We start from the raw sequence: 15,164 nt of genomic DNA on the forward strand, positions 1-15,164 counted from the left end.
GTTCGGGGGAACCGATCGAGCGGACATGGGAGGGTGCGGGGGGTCATTGGCGGAAGTGGAGTGGGGGAGGGTGCGGGGGGTTGTCGGCAGCGGTGGAGTGGGGGAGGGTGTGAGGGGTCGTCGGCGGCGAGGGGGATCTGGCGAGGGAGGATAGCGATCGAGATGGAGGGGATCTGGCGCGGGGGGCGAGGGGAAAGGGATAGAGGGGGAAGGTTAGCAATGGCGCACCGCCCAGGGGTGCGCCATAAGTATATCCATAGCAATGGCGCAACACCGATGGGTGCGCCATAAGTAACCTTTCTTTTATTTTTAGTTGCGTCTAATAATTTTTGAGAAAATGACGATCAAATTTGAAAACATTTATGAATGTGAAAAAATATGATCAAATTTGTTATTTGAAAGTATTCATGAATATGAAAAAATATCATCAAATTCGTTATTTGAAAATATCATCAAATTTGTTATTTGAAAATATTTGAAAAAATATCATAAAAATATTCATGAATTCAAAAAGTGCCCATGAAATTTAAAAATAATCATGAGTTCAAAAAATATTAACAAATTCAATACTTTTTGTGAGTTAGAAATTCAATACCATAATAAACATAAATAAATATTCATGAGGACACTAGAACAAAAGAAATATCATTTCAATATGTCGAAATACAATCGAGAAATGAAGGCTACAATTTAAATACAATCGATCTTAGCTAGCTATCTGTTCACAATCTTCTTACCCTTATTTTTCGCAAATGGAGTTCTTCTCTTAAACGGACGTCCTTTAGGTAGGGTGGTCCTGCTTCTTCTTGTGGTGTATGCTGGTACTTCATCGTCGTCGTCATGCTCCATCTTTGGGTCACCGTACTTGTCGAAGTCTTGCTCATTGGCAACTCCATCCATTCCGATGATCTTCCTTTTGCCTCTCCTCATGACAACACGACTGGGCTTTGACGGGTCAGTAATGAAGAAGCATTGTTCCACTTGGGAAACCAGTACCCATGGCTCATTTTTCGCGGTGACGTTGGCGCGCGCGGTCTTGGATTTGGCTCCGGGTATAACCATGGTGGTGAAATATCGGTCTTCTTTTAGGACGCTCTTGGCCCATCTGACACGGAACATCGAGATCTTCTCTCCAGCGTAGCTCTGCTCCCAGATCTCCTCGATCCTTCCGTAGTATCTGTCCTTGTCGTTACCGGTGTAGGAGTCCATCGTTACCCCGGAGTTCTGATAACCATCGCTCTTCATGTCCTTTCCCTCGGTGTAGAATGTGTAGCCGTTGATATTGTTCGCCTCATACGTCATCAGGTTATGCTCGGCGCCCTGTGACAAGGAGAATATGAGTTGTTCTTCCGTGGAAGAATCCTCATGTAAAGGGTACGACAGAACCTTCTCCTTGAACCAACGCGTGAAACATGAGTTGTGCTCTTTGATTATATCTCCGTCCATCCTCTGTTGGCCTCGGTCATTGTACTTCTTCTCAATAAAGGATTTGTGCTCTACCACCCAAGGATCGACCACGTCTATGTGTTGTAGCGTGACTAGGTTTGCTCTTTCAATGTCGGCTAGTCGACCCTCGAAGTCGACATGCATTTTGCGGCGACCCTCACGATGACCCCATCCAGCGAGCCTGCCGAGGTGCCTGTTGACGGGCAGACCAACGGGGTTCTCGATGCCTAGATAATTCATGCAGTAGGAGATGCACTCTTCGATCAGATAGCCCCTGGCTATGCTTCCCTCTGGACGTGACATGTTGCGAACGTATCCTTTGATGACAACATTCATCCTTTCAAACGGCATCATGCTGTGCAGGAACGTCAGCCCGAGTTGGATGATATCTTTCACGATATGGACCAGCAGATGCACCATAATGTCGAAGAATGCGGGCGGGAAGTACATCTCAAGCTCGCATAGTATCACCACGATTTCTTCATGTAGCCTTCTGAGTTGCCTCACGCCAACCGACTTCCAAGAGATCACGTCAAAAAAGTTGCATAGGCCAAATAGCGTTTCACGGACGTGTGCGTCTGTGATCCCATGGAGTGCAACTGGAAGTATTTGCGTCATCAGCACGTGACAGTCGTGAGACTTCATCCCGCTGAACTTCTGCTTCACTGAGTCTAGGTATCTGCTTATCTTCCCTGCGTAACCGTAAGGAAGTTTTACTCCTACGAGGAAGGTGAAAAACTGCTCGATCTCCTCCTGACTTAGAGTGAAGCACGCGGGAGGGAAGTCATTTCCGGTCTTCTTGGCCTTTTTGCCTTTGCGACGACTTTCCGTGTCCTGCTTCGCCTCATCATCATCATCATCATTAGCATGAAGCTCCTCCGTGATGCCCATTGATTTCAAGTATGCCCTTGCTTTCGGCCCATCTTTAGTCCTCTCTGGCATGTTGAGCAGGGTACCAAGCAGACTCTCGCACACGTTCTTCGTGATATGTATGACATCAAGGCTGTGAGGCACACGGTGGATCTTCCAGTACGACAAGTCCCAAAAAACAGACCTCGTTTTCCATACCTTCAGCAGCGGCTCTGGCGCCTTTCGCTTCTTTCCCGGCTCTGGGGCCTTTTGCTTCTTTCCCGGCAGTGGGCAATATTCACTACTGGAATCTGGCACTTTGCCATCTGCCATGGCAGATGGCAAAGGCATGTTCGGCGGATGGCGAAGGCTTTGCCATCTGCCAGTGGATGGCAAACAGTTCGTCTGAAACCCTGCCGGTAAAGGCTTCTTTGCCATCTGCTGGCTGATGGCAAAGAGCCTGTGGCTTTGCCATCTGCTGGCTGATGGCAAAGAGCCTGTGGCTTTGTCATCTGCTGGCAGATGGCAAAGCCTCTTAACGGGGTTAACTCCGTTAGAGGTTAACGACATACTTTGCCATCTGCTGGCAGATGGCAAAGGCTGCAGGCTCTTTGCCGTCTGCCAGCAGATGGCAAAGGCTGCAGGCTCTTTGCCATGTGCCAGCAGATGGCAAAGTGACTATATTGCCCCATTTAATTTTGTTTTTTCTTATATCAATTCATTTTCACAGAAATCAAACACAAATATATTTATATGACCAATATAGCATATTCAACACATATTACCAATAGTCATGAACACATATTACCAATAGTCATGAACACATATGTATCCAACACATGTTACCAATAGTAGCAAGTTTCATCCGTACATATACATAGTTTCATCAATATTAGACAGTTTCATCCATAGGTAGCAAGTTTCACAAGGTCAAAACAAAAACTAAATACAAGCACTCCATCAACCCAAGCTTCCGTGATCTTAAGCAAATCTGTAAAATGGGAAAGAAGAAAGTTAGAAGAAGAAGACTAGAAGAAGATTATTATGATGCAACTAAAATGCGAAGATTATTATGATGTAACTTATATCTGTAAAATAGGTCATTTTGGAGCTAAGTATGGTTATTATGTCATTTTTTAGCTAGCTAAGCATACTAAGTCATTTTGGTGTAAAACATGCTAAGGTCATTCTAGAGCTAATTAAGTAAGTTTATTATGTCATTTTGGAGCTAGATAAGCATGTGAAGTCATCTAGGAGCTAAAATATGTCATTTCTTAAGCATATTATGTCATTTTAGAGTTAGCTAAGCATATTAAGTCATTTTGGAGGAAAAGATGCTAAGTATAGGTCATTTTAGAGCTATCCTAGGTTAAATAGGTCATTTTGGAGCTAATTAAGCTTATTATTTAATTTTTGAGCTAGCTAAGCATATTAAGTCATTTTGGAGGGAAAAAATGCTAAGTATAGGTCATTTTAGAGCTAGCCTGGGTTGAATAGGTCATTTTGAAGCTAAGTAAGGTTATTATGTCATTTTGGAGCTAGCTAAGCATATGAAGTCATTCAGGACCTAAAATATGTCATTTCTTAAGCATACTATATCATTTTAGAGCTAGCTAAGCATATTAAGTCTTTTTTGAGGAAAAGATGCTAAGTATAGGTCATTTTAGAGCTATCCTAGGTTAAATAGGTCATTTTTATGCTAGCTAAGCATATTAAGTCATTTTGGAGGAAAAATGCTAAGTATAGGTCATTTTAGAGCTATCCTAGGTTAAATATGTCATTTTGGAGCTAATTAAGCTTATAATGTCATTTTGGAGCTAGCTAAGCATGTGAAGTCATTTAGGAGCTAAACTATGTCATTTCTTAAGCATATTATGTCATTTTAGAGCTAGGTAAGCATATTAACTAATTTTGGAGGAAAAGATTCTAAGTATAGGTCATTTTGAAGCTAGCTAAGCATATTAAGTCATTTTGGAGGAAAAAATGCTAACTATAGGTCATTTTAGAGCGATCCTAGGTGAAATAGGTCATTTTGGAGCTAATTAAGCTTATTATGTAATTTTTGAGCTAGCTAAGCATATTAAGTCATTTTGGAGGAAAAAATGCTAAGTATAGGTCATTTTAGAGCTAGCCTAGGTTGAATAGGTCATTTTGGAGCTAGCTAAGCATATGAAGTCATTTAGGACCTAAAATATGTCATTTCTTAAGCATATTATATCATTTTAGAGCTATCCTAGGTTAAATATGTCATTTTGGAGCTAATTAAGCTTATTATGTCATTTTTGAGCTAGCTAAGCATATTGAGTCATTTTGGAGGAAAAAATGCTAAGTATATGATTATGTCACTAGTATCCATATGGCAGAGAACCCGGGCCGACATGACTAGTCATAGAACCAAGGTGGCACAAACGTACAGGGACAGGCATACATGACCCAGCAATGCACGTGTCGGTCATCAGCGAGTGCAACCAAGTCGTAGCAAGCTACAAGGACTTCGGTGATACACCGCGTGACATTTCCCAGTAGGGACAGACACAGGAGCAAAGAAGGACACATGCCGGTCAATCCATGTGTTCCGGAGCAGTAGCGAACTACCATGGCTCAGTGGAAGCGCTAGGAGGCATTTCCCTATATGGAAGGCTACCAAAGGCACACGACTAGGTGTCGAATCCCACACATACAATGCATTTCAAACATACACACATTATGCACGATATGTCTAGATATATACAACATGGCATCACAACAAAACTCTATTAAGCAAAACACTTGGGACACTTACCATCATCACGGAGGTGTAGGTGTAGGACCGGTCGCGCCAGTGGCAGACGGAGAAGGATCGGTCGATGCTTGTCGGGAGTTACGCTGCACCAAAGATTATTTCCAATGTATCGTTACCATGATGCAACTCAAATGTGAAGACTAGTAACTAATGACCGTTCAAATGAAACTCACCGTGCCCGCCAGAGCAATGACTGGCATCGGCGGAGGGGTCTGGCCGTTCTTCTCGCACATGGATTGCACATTTGGTTTTGACGAGTCAGTCATATTAGTTACTACTGAAAGGAACATTGCGTGCATGATTTAGCTAATATGCAGAAGAAACTTACCATGAAGAGCTCGTACATGGCCCGGTTAGCCAAGTTGTTCCAGTTCCTCTCCTCCTCCAACAGCCTAGCCGTCCTCTCCTCATTCTCCCTGTCCCTCTCCGCCGCCTACCGGTCCCTCTCCGCCAACTGCCGGTCCCTCTCCTCAAAAGCAGCCTGGGTCTTCACTCTCTCTGCCTCAATAGCAGCCTGCAACACCACTCGTTAGCATTGTAATCATCAACGGCCGCAAACACAATGTAATGGAGGAAAGGCTACTGAGTCTGTATAATTAACAAACCTGGAATTCGTTTTCCACTGGTCGTAAACGAGGCGGTATCTCAGGATCAGAGCTGGTCTGGCGCTTCTTGATCTGCGGGAGAGTGCTACTACAACGTATCAGTCCATTACCAATGCCTAACAAGCCATGGGACCTCCCGCCACAAGATATCATCACCAGCTCTGGATCAAGAGGCCGGCTCGGGTTAAAGTCCGGCCCTTTCCTCGCCTTCCCCTGCTTAACGTACTGCACCATCTTGTGGTGGGAGGCCTCGTTGCAGAAGTTCTTTGCATTTTCGAGGTCAGACTCAGAGAATGCCTTGGCCATCTTGTACGGTGCAATATTGGACATGCCATAGAGGTCAAACAGCTCTGGCACTGGAGCCTTGTTGTGTTTTGACTAAAAGAGAGGAACAGAGTATTAGTTAAGGACTCAAGCTAGCACAAAGAATGAATTTGCATGAATCATGAAGCAAACCACACATACCCAGTTTTTCCCGTACCCATGTAGGTCGACACTGCCTAGATGGTGTGGCACACCTTTCATTTTGAAACGCTTCTCCTTTGCTATGTTGTGGGCGACGCGCCATTGGGGAGAGCACCACTCATCCACCAACACCTCCCAGCAGTCCATCTTGTCCGCACACCATCTCGGAGGCACCTAAGTTAAGCAAGAGAAATTTGAGCGCTATGCCTACGAATCAAATCAAGGAAACTAAGTACAAGGCCTTAAGAATAGGTAATTACCTTCATGTACTTCTCCTTACTCAGATACTTGTCCCGGCACTTCTCTTTTCTCCTCCTAATACCAGTCTGTGCTAAGTAGTCTCGAACAGCCTGCGTCCGAGCCTCGTGCCGAAAGTTTCCAAGTAGGCGCCTGCACTCGGAGTCGATAACCCGAGCCGCGGCCTCCTCCTGTCCCTCAGCACACCTATAGAAGGTCTGCAATCAAACAAGAAAACACGGATTAGAAGGTCTGCAATCAAACAAGAAAACACATGTAGAAGGTATGCAATCAAAGAAGAAAACACAACGTAAATGGCAAAGGAGAAATTACCCAAAACGTGGCGATCACAATGTCGGCCACCGTGTCGCACTCGACATCGCCGACCCTATGCTCCGGCGGGGCCGGGGCAGTCAAGTAGTGCTCCCAGGTCATTCCTAGCTCTGGAACCCGGCCCTCACCGGGCAACATGACCCACCCCGGGAAGCACTGGCGACAAATCACACCAAGGACAGTGTTGGGCCTGCGGACACAATCTTCGTGTGTCCAAGAACTGCAGTATGACAAGGCCAACACATTAGATATTCGAAGAAACGTCAAGGCAAAAGGTTAAAAAAAGAGTAAATGCACTTACTTCTCCCCGTTAGGCGCAATCAACCACCTCTGGTCGGGGGTCGCCGGGGTGGGCGGGAGCTTTGTACAACCACGCTGGTAGACTTTGCGCCCCTCAACCCACTCACCCTCGCTATAGCTATCAGGACTATAGTGTCCACCCTGAACACAACCATGTGCACTCGACTCCGTCCAGTCCTCCCATGGGCTCGGCTCCGACTCAACGTGACCCCATCTGAGCTCCGGAGTCTCGTGGGGCGAAGACTCGGCAGCCCGAGGCTCGGCGGCCCGAGGCTCGTCGTCGGCCCGAGGCTCGTCGGCCGTAGGCGCGTCTGCCATAGACGGGTCCACCTCAGATGGCTCGATCTCAGACGGAGCAGCCCTGTGGTCGGGTGACTCAGCTGGGGGTGGCGGCGAGGAAGGCGTAGCAGCCTTCCTACCTCTCCCGACGCCACGTCCACCTCTAGCAGCCTTCTCCTTCTTCTTACCCCCTCGACCTCTCCCGGCCGAAGAAGAAGCGACCGTCGCTGGACTCTGCAAACTGAGATCTAGCGCTCTCCAGAGGCTATGGGGGGGAATGGAACTACCCCTCCCACCACGCGCCGAGGTAGGAGCCCCGGAGCGCTCTCGACCCGCGCCCACCATCTGTCAACACCTGGAATGACAAAGAGTAAACGAAATTAGTACAACATAAAAAAATGAATACTTGACATGAACAATAATATGTATATAAATTCATTTTAGAGGAATAAATGATAAGTATAGCTCATTTTAGAGCTATCCTAGGTTAAAGTTATTTTTGAGCTAATTAAGGTTGTTATGTCATTTTTGAGCTAGCTAAGCATACAAATTCATTTTGGAGGAATAAATGCTAAGTATAGCTCATTTTAGAGCTAGCTAGGTTAAAACTTGAACTAATTAATAATATATATGTATATAATAATAATGGAATACCTGACATGAACTATAATATTAATCTTCATCGTCATCATTAATAAATGCATCATCATCGTCTGTATATGCTTCGGGGTCAATAAATGCATCATCCTCATCACTATCAGTAATGACGTGCTCATCATCATCATCATCAATAAATTCATCAACATCTGGAAGGCCTCCTGCATGTAATCGGTTAAGCATTGACAGGTCATCTGCAGCAGTAACCTCTTCTTGTTCCGGCTCTTCTTGTTCCTGCTCAGGCTCGGATTCACTGCCGCTGTCTACTTGAATGTTATGAGGTGAGCGGTTCTTGAAACGTTTTTTGGAAAGACATGTTTCTTGGAACAATTCTCCTTCATATGTGTCTGGATTAATGTGAGGTTCATAATCCTCTTCATTGGGGGGAGGTGGTCTAACACGTGGCGGCACTTCATAAACGACATCCCAACCATCAAGATTTGGATCACTTTGGCAGGCCCACGGTAGATAGAAAACTTGGGTTGCCTATTGAGCCGTAATATAGACATCGGGAACATCCAAATGGGTGCTTTGTTTGATTTCGACTAGCCCTAGATGTTCATGAGTCCATCTAGTCTCTTTCGGCTGGAACCAATGACATTTGAAGACTACGACGTTCGGTGGGTTTGCACCATAGAATAGAAGTCCATAAATTGCTTCAACTCTTCCATAATACTCGGTATCTCCTTCGCCGATAGCAGAGACACAACAATTTGCAGATTTTCGGCCGGCCATAGATAGCTCTTTGCCATAGGTACGAAAGCGATACCCGTTGATGTCGTATTTGTCAAATGAATGGACCTTATAGTCAAAACCATTAGCGACTTGTCTCAATTCGGCGTCCATAGACTCTGAACTAGCCTACAAGTTTAATACGAAAGGATTGTTGCATTAGCCAGAAATTAGAAGAAGAAATGAAATGGTCTAATGGAAATTACCGTTTGTTTGAACCAAGAGATGAAACCAGGATATCCGCCTCCATGCATTGCCAGAAGCTCATACTCTTCAACGGAATCCTTTTGGATAACCGCTCCATACGAGAATTTGGCGACGTATCGACTGTATCAAATATCCAGGAATAAGAGCAGTTCAAATGAAGTAGAGGTTGCGAAACAATGTACTGAGAACTTACTCGATGTACGGATGCACTTCTGTTAGATTGTTCAAGATATACAACGTAATGGTCCACCATTCGTCGTTATCCAACAATAAGGGAGTATAAGCACCGGCTGGTGTGAGCTTCCCTTTGAATAGGCTGAGGTTGGATCCACCCTTTTTAGGGTCGCCAACATTGTACCGAGGATTCGGATTATGCAAATGACGATTTTTGGCTTTGTAGTGTGCTGTCACGAAGTTTGCCGCCTCCTCAGTAATGAATGCCTCGGCCATCGATGCTTCAATTCGACGTTTATTTTTACATTTTGCTCGAACCGTCTTCTGCATCCTCTCAGTTGCGTAGCACCAACGGTTCTGCACGGGCCCCCCCAATCATGCCTCGGTCGGGAGATGCAAAATCAAATGCTGCATTGGATTAAAGAAGCCAGGTGGAAAGATCTTCTCCAACTTGCAGATCAACTCCGGCGCCAACTCTTCCATTTCTTCTAGCAAGCCAGGCGATAATTCTTTCGCACATAGAACACGGAAGAAATAGCTCAGCTCTGCCAGTACTAGCCATTCATCCTCAGGGATAAAGCCACGCAACATCACCGGCATTACCCGCTCAAGCCATATGTGCCAATCATGACTCTTGAGACCAAATATTTTCAATTTTTCAAGGCTCGCTCCCCTCTTTAGATTCGATGCATACCCATCGGGGAACATCAACTCCTTTTTCACCCACAGGAGTATTTCCCTCATAACCGGCCTTCCAAGATTGAACCATGCCTTTGGCTTCGCCCAGTTCTTCTTTCCTTTTGGTTGTTTCATGTTTTGTAGCGGTCTATCACATAGAGCCTCCTGATAGACTCTGGCCTTAGGATTATCCTTCGTTTTCCCCTCTATGCCGAACAATGTACCAAAGAGGGCCTCGCCGACATTCTTTTTAGTGTGCATCACGTTGATGTTGTGTGGGCAAAGGAGGTCTTTGAAGTACGGCAGATCCCACAAGCATATCTTGTGGGTCCAGGCGTGTTCCGTATTATACCCCTTGAAATACCTTGGACGCTCTGGATCCGGCTCGAGAGCGTTTAACTGATCCACGGTTTGTTGGCCTGTCAATGCAGGTGGTGCAGAGTTTTTGACATCTCTACTTTTGATGAAGTTCTTGTCTTTTCTGATCTTATGGTGAGGTTCCAGGAACTGTCTATGCATGTCGAAGCAAGAAAACTTGCCACCCGCCTGCAGCCGACGAAACTCAAGAGCTGCCTTGCATGTGGGGCACGGGAACCTTCCATGCACACACCAGCCAACGAATAGCGCATACACCGGCAAGTCATCCATCGAGTACATGTACCACACACGCATTAGGAAGTTTTTTTGTAGCGGCGTCGTATGTCTTGATCCCGTTATCCCAAGCTTCTTGAAGTTCATCCTTAAGCGGCTGCATGTACACATTCATATTCTTCCCCGGATAGTTGGGCCCCGGAATTATCAACGTCAGGAAAATGTTCTTTCTTTGCATAATCTGTCATGGGGGGAGATTGAGTGGAATGACAAGTACAGGCCAACAACTATATTGGGCTGCCATCATACCAAACACATTGAACCCATCCGTGCTGACGGCTACTCGAGGATTCCTTGGATCTGCCGCTTTTTCATCATGCAATGCATCGAAGTGTTTCCATGCAGCACCATCCGATGTGTGTACCATCATCAGATTCCCATCTGCATCCCGTTCGGTTCTTTTGCCCAATTTGTGCCATGTCATCTGTCTGGCCGTCTCTTCGACCATGAATAGACGTTGAAGTCTTGGTATGATTGGCATATACTGAAGAACGTTAATGGGGATTTTGGTTTGACTCTTCTCACCCATACCGTTGTCTACCTCAACATACCTGGAAGACTTGCAAATGGGACAATAGTTCAAGTCCGCATACTGGAGCCTAAATAAGGCACATCCGTTCTCACAGGCATCTATCTTCTCATAGGGCATCTTAAGTACACAGAGGATTTTGTCCGACTGGTACAGGTTTGCAGGCATTATATGGCCTTTGGGTAGAAAGCGTCCAAATAGTGTCACTATCGCGTCATAGCATTCTCTGCCCAAGTTGAATTGAGCCTTTAGAGCCATTACTTGTGCGATGGCATCCAGCTGACAAAGCTCGGTGTGCTCATGGAGAGGACGCTTCGAAGACTCCAACATATCATTGAAGGCCTTCGAAGACTCATCGTCCGAATCCCGAGCATCATCAAAGTCTTGCACCATGTCTTCCATCCCGGTACCATGCTCGTCGGTGCGACGACGGCCCTCCTCAGCTCTGGAATGTTGGGCAGACTCACCATGAAATGTCCACATCGTATAACCGGGCGTAAAACCCCACTTCTGCAGGTGTTTGATCATTTCAAACTCTAACATCTTACGATAGTTATCGCACTCGAAACAGGGGCACCAGGTTGTTTTCTGTCCATTTGCAAATGCGGCTCTGATAAACCCCTTGGTTTTTGTCATCCATTCAGGGGTCGTGTCTTTCTGACTAGGGTGACCGGTGTACATCCACGCACGATCACTCATCTTGCCTAGCTACTGGGCACACAAGAAATACATACATAACTCAGCAAACCATATTCATCAGTTAATAGAGTTTCTCAGTTTTATTAGGTCCATGCAATCTAGACGCTAATAGGTAAAGATAGGTCCTAATCCCACCCGAGTATGTGTAGATTGGGTTCGTTTTCCCATGCTCTGCTCCGGATCCGACACAAAATTTCGGCAGCACCTCCCCGCTGTTCTCCTGATACACGTCTTGGCAATAAGCAGAGAGGATGTGTACCCGGAGAACAACAGAGAGGCACTGACAAAATTCTGCATCAGATCCGGAGCAGAGCATATGGGAAAACGAACCCAATCTACACATACTCGGGCTGTCCATGGATAACGTTGGACAATTCGAAAGAATTACGGTTATAAATATGCAAATGAATGCATATTTATAGATGTAACCCTTTCGAACGGGAGACGCATAGTGGTCACGCATACTAATGATTGAATACACCTATAGCTAGCAAGTTTCATTGCCACGAAGACCGGAACAGAGCAAATGAAGGGGGAGAGGAGGAGATGTCATTTGTGCTCACCCACGAATGCAGGGGCAGAGCTCGTCGAATGCACGGGGAGGTCGTTGAACACCAGACCCTCACAGCGATGAAACAACTGCACATTTAAATCCACCCGATCAATGCAAATATATATGATGTTTTTCATAACAAAATTGGAAAATATATGACCTAACTCATAATTCACAAATAAATAGGGAGTGCCTATTTAGTACTTGATTGTTTTCCAATTCGGTATCATTCACATTTCCTGACAAATAAATAGAGGATTGTGCATGGAGTTGTTTTTCTAGCGTGCTCAGTTTTTTTAAAAGAGGTCTGGGGTTCTTTTTTTAAAACAGAGAAAAAACTACGGGTGCGTTTGGGAGCAAAGTATTTTTGCTGGTTTTTAGGAATACTTTGGTTTTTAAGAAAAACTTTGGTATTAAATACTTTGAAGTGTTTGGCTCAAAAAATTAGGCTCCGTTTGGAAGTAATGTTTTTATAAAACCTTAGTATTCCGATACTACAATTTTTTATACCAACGACAATGTATACTGTAGTTTATGAAAACAACAATTTTTCAAAGTATTGTGGAAACAATGGCAGGCAATCAAAGTATACATCGTTGTAATAGGTCCCAACCTCTTTGTTGTGTTTCTCAGTTTTTTAAAAAGAGGTCCCAACCTCTTTTTTTAATACTGCAAAAATACTACAGTTTTGTGGATACTGCAGTTTATAATACTACAATTTTAACTAGAGCCAAACACCTCAAAGTATTTAAAACCATAGTATTTTAAAATACTGTAGTATTCTTGAAATACTTCAAAAATACTTTGCAACCAAACACAGCCAGGCTATGTTTGATAGTAAAGTATTGTAAAAACCAAAGTATCAGAAACCAAAGCTCATTGCAAATAAAACTATGATAATCTCAAAAACTGTAGTATTCTTAAAATACTTAGGCTTAGTTTGGCAACAAAGTTTTTACAAAACTGCTGTAATTGAAAACCATAGTATTCCAATCGGTAGGCAAGTAATACTGCAGTTTTCTAAAACCAACGTTTTTCTCAGTTTTTACACGTGTTTGGCTGGTGCTGTTTTACCTAAGTTTTGACCAAGTATTTAGCATGCATGATTGAGTATTTAGCGGCTGCTAACGGCGGCGCCATGCACACGTCCGCCCGTACTAGATGCTCGAATCTGTAGAATGTGTCTACCCCTGCTGCATCTACATGCATGTCACCTAACCTCGCCAAGTAAAAGATGATGTACCTACTCAACAGGACTACAATTAGATGCTGAGCTAACTAGACAAGTGCAAGAAATAGATCAATCAGCCGGCCTTCAATGGCACGATTAATTTAACCAGGACGTACATCATTGTTCATTAATCAACTAGATTAAAGCAATACAATCTTAGGAGTGTTGCCATCATATTTTTTTCTATACGTGCATGTACTTCCAGTTCGGCCAAAATTCTATGTGCGTGTAGTGCGCCGTTGCTACTGCATCGGCTATCTAGGCCTGCCGGCCAAGTTGGATGCTACGGACAGTGGGTTCGTCGAAGCGAAAACTTTCCTGTAGCAGGTGCTGCAGAGCTGCCGGTGGAAGGCGTGGACAATTAAGACGGGATCATGGGTGGAGCCGCTTCAACGACATGGACTTTGGCATTAGTGTGAAGTTGCAGCGCAACTAGCAAAACTGGAACAGAACATACAGGTACCGAAATTTTAAATGGAGAGTTTGTGTTGTGGCTGTTTATTCTAATTTTCTGTTTGATAAAATTGTTCATGCTCATATTATAAAAACAGAATATGTATGTGCTTACTTTTGTTTATCGAACAATGTTTCCTTGCAGATGACATATTTGTATTGTTAAACCAGCCTCTAACTTACTCCATACAATGTTAGGGCACACACAGCCTGACTCAAGAATTTGCTACTTTTGGTGATTTCCTTGGCATTTTGTTTTCATGCTTTTTTGACTCCCAGTTGCTTATACATATATAATAGTAGGAGACACTTATGGTATCTTCCTGCTGCTCCTGCAGGCAACCCGATCAAGGTTCTGGCAAAAGCCCTCTACGTGCGTGTCTTTGCAATTCATATCACCGAAGCGCAACTGGTATCTTCCTGGTGGCCACCTCCAAACTCAGTAGTAGTGGTCTGTCTGATTTTACGCTTTCAACTTTCTCGAGCATTCAATCAAAGTGGAGATCAGTATATCAACTAGCATATATAGTAGTTACAGCATAGTTTGATTTAACAAGTTACGAACGAATCTATGAATTTTGCTGGTCCCCTTGGATTTTTTTTAATTATCTTTCCAACGGTGGTGATTGGATTTAAATTTTTGTCTGATTCATCATAAAGGAAATCTCTACATGTTGCGGTGGCTGATGGTTGTGAACTACTTTTAGCAGCAGTCTAAAAATAAGATCTATGTTCACTAATAAGGTCAAGAGGAAATGGTTCTATAATAGTATTTTTCTACTCAAAACATACAAGCTAGAGTTGTATAGCTTATTTTGGTTTCTGTGTATGCCTGCTTGCAATAATACTTTTTGAAGCAATATTATGGAGTTGGCCCATTCCTCTGTCTCTGCAGTTCTGCATTGTTGATTGAATGAAAAGTGCACTCATGTGCTACATCAATCTTCAACTTGCAAAATTAAATCCCTTCTGCAACATATGACTACAAATACTTTGTTTATAGGGCAATTTGTGTATATAAAAACTGATATTCAATGTTATATGGCAATATGGTTAATCTCCAAAATAGAAATTGCAAAGCCTCTACTTATTCATCTAGTATATCTAAGGATAGGCATGGACGAGCGCATACCTTTTTTCCCTGATGGTGAGCTAGTTCGATGGCGCCGTGGCGGGGAGGGCCGCGAGAAGGGGGCGGCGCCGTGGCCTGGCTCGGTGGAGGGCCGGGCCGCGGGGCACGCCGCGGTGGCCGGGGAGGGGCGGGGGAGGGCCGGCTCGGTGGAGGGACGGGCGGCGGTGCTGGG

At 44.5% G+C, this 15,164-nt stretch overlaps 1 long non-coding RNA gene across 1 annotated transcript; it reads left to right on the top strand.

Moving 5' to 3' along the window:
- Window positions 1-13,786: 13,786 nt before the first annotated feature.
- LOC123064958 (uncharacterized) lies at window positions 13,787-14,314 on the top strand. Its single transcript, XR_006430855.1, has 3 exons — window positions 13,787-13,866; window positions 14,006-14,095; window positions 14,199-14,314. It is a non-coding gene; the product is annotated as an uncharacterized lncRNA (long non-coding RNA).
- Window positions 14,315-15,164: the final 850 nt, after the last annotated feature.

Source organism: Triticum aestivum, chromosome 3B, assembly GCF_018294505.1.
Source record: "Triticum aestivum cultivar Chinese Spring chromosome 3B, IWGSC CS RefSeq v2.1, whole genome shotgun sequence".
Lineage (NCBI taxonomy): Eukaryota > Viridiplantae > Streptophyta > Magnoliopsida > Poales > Poaceae > Triticum > Triticum aestivum.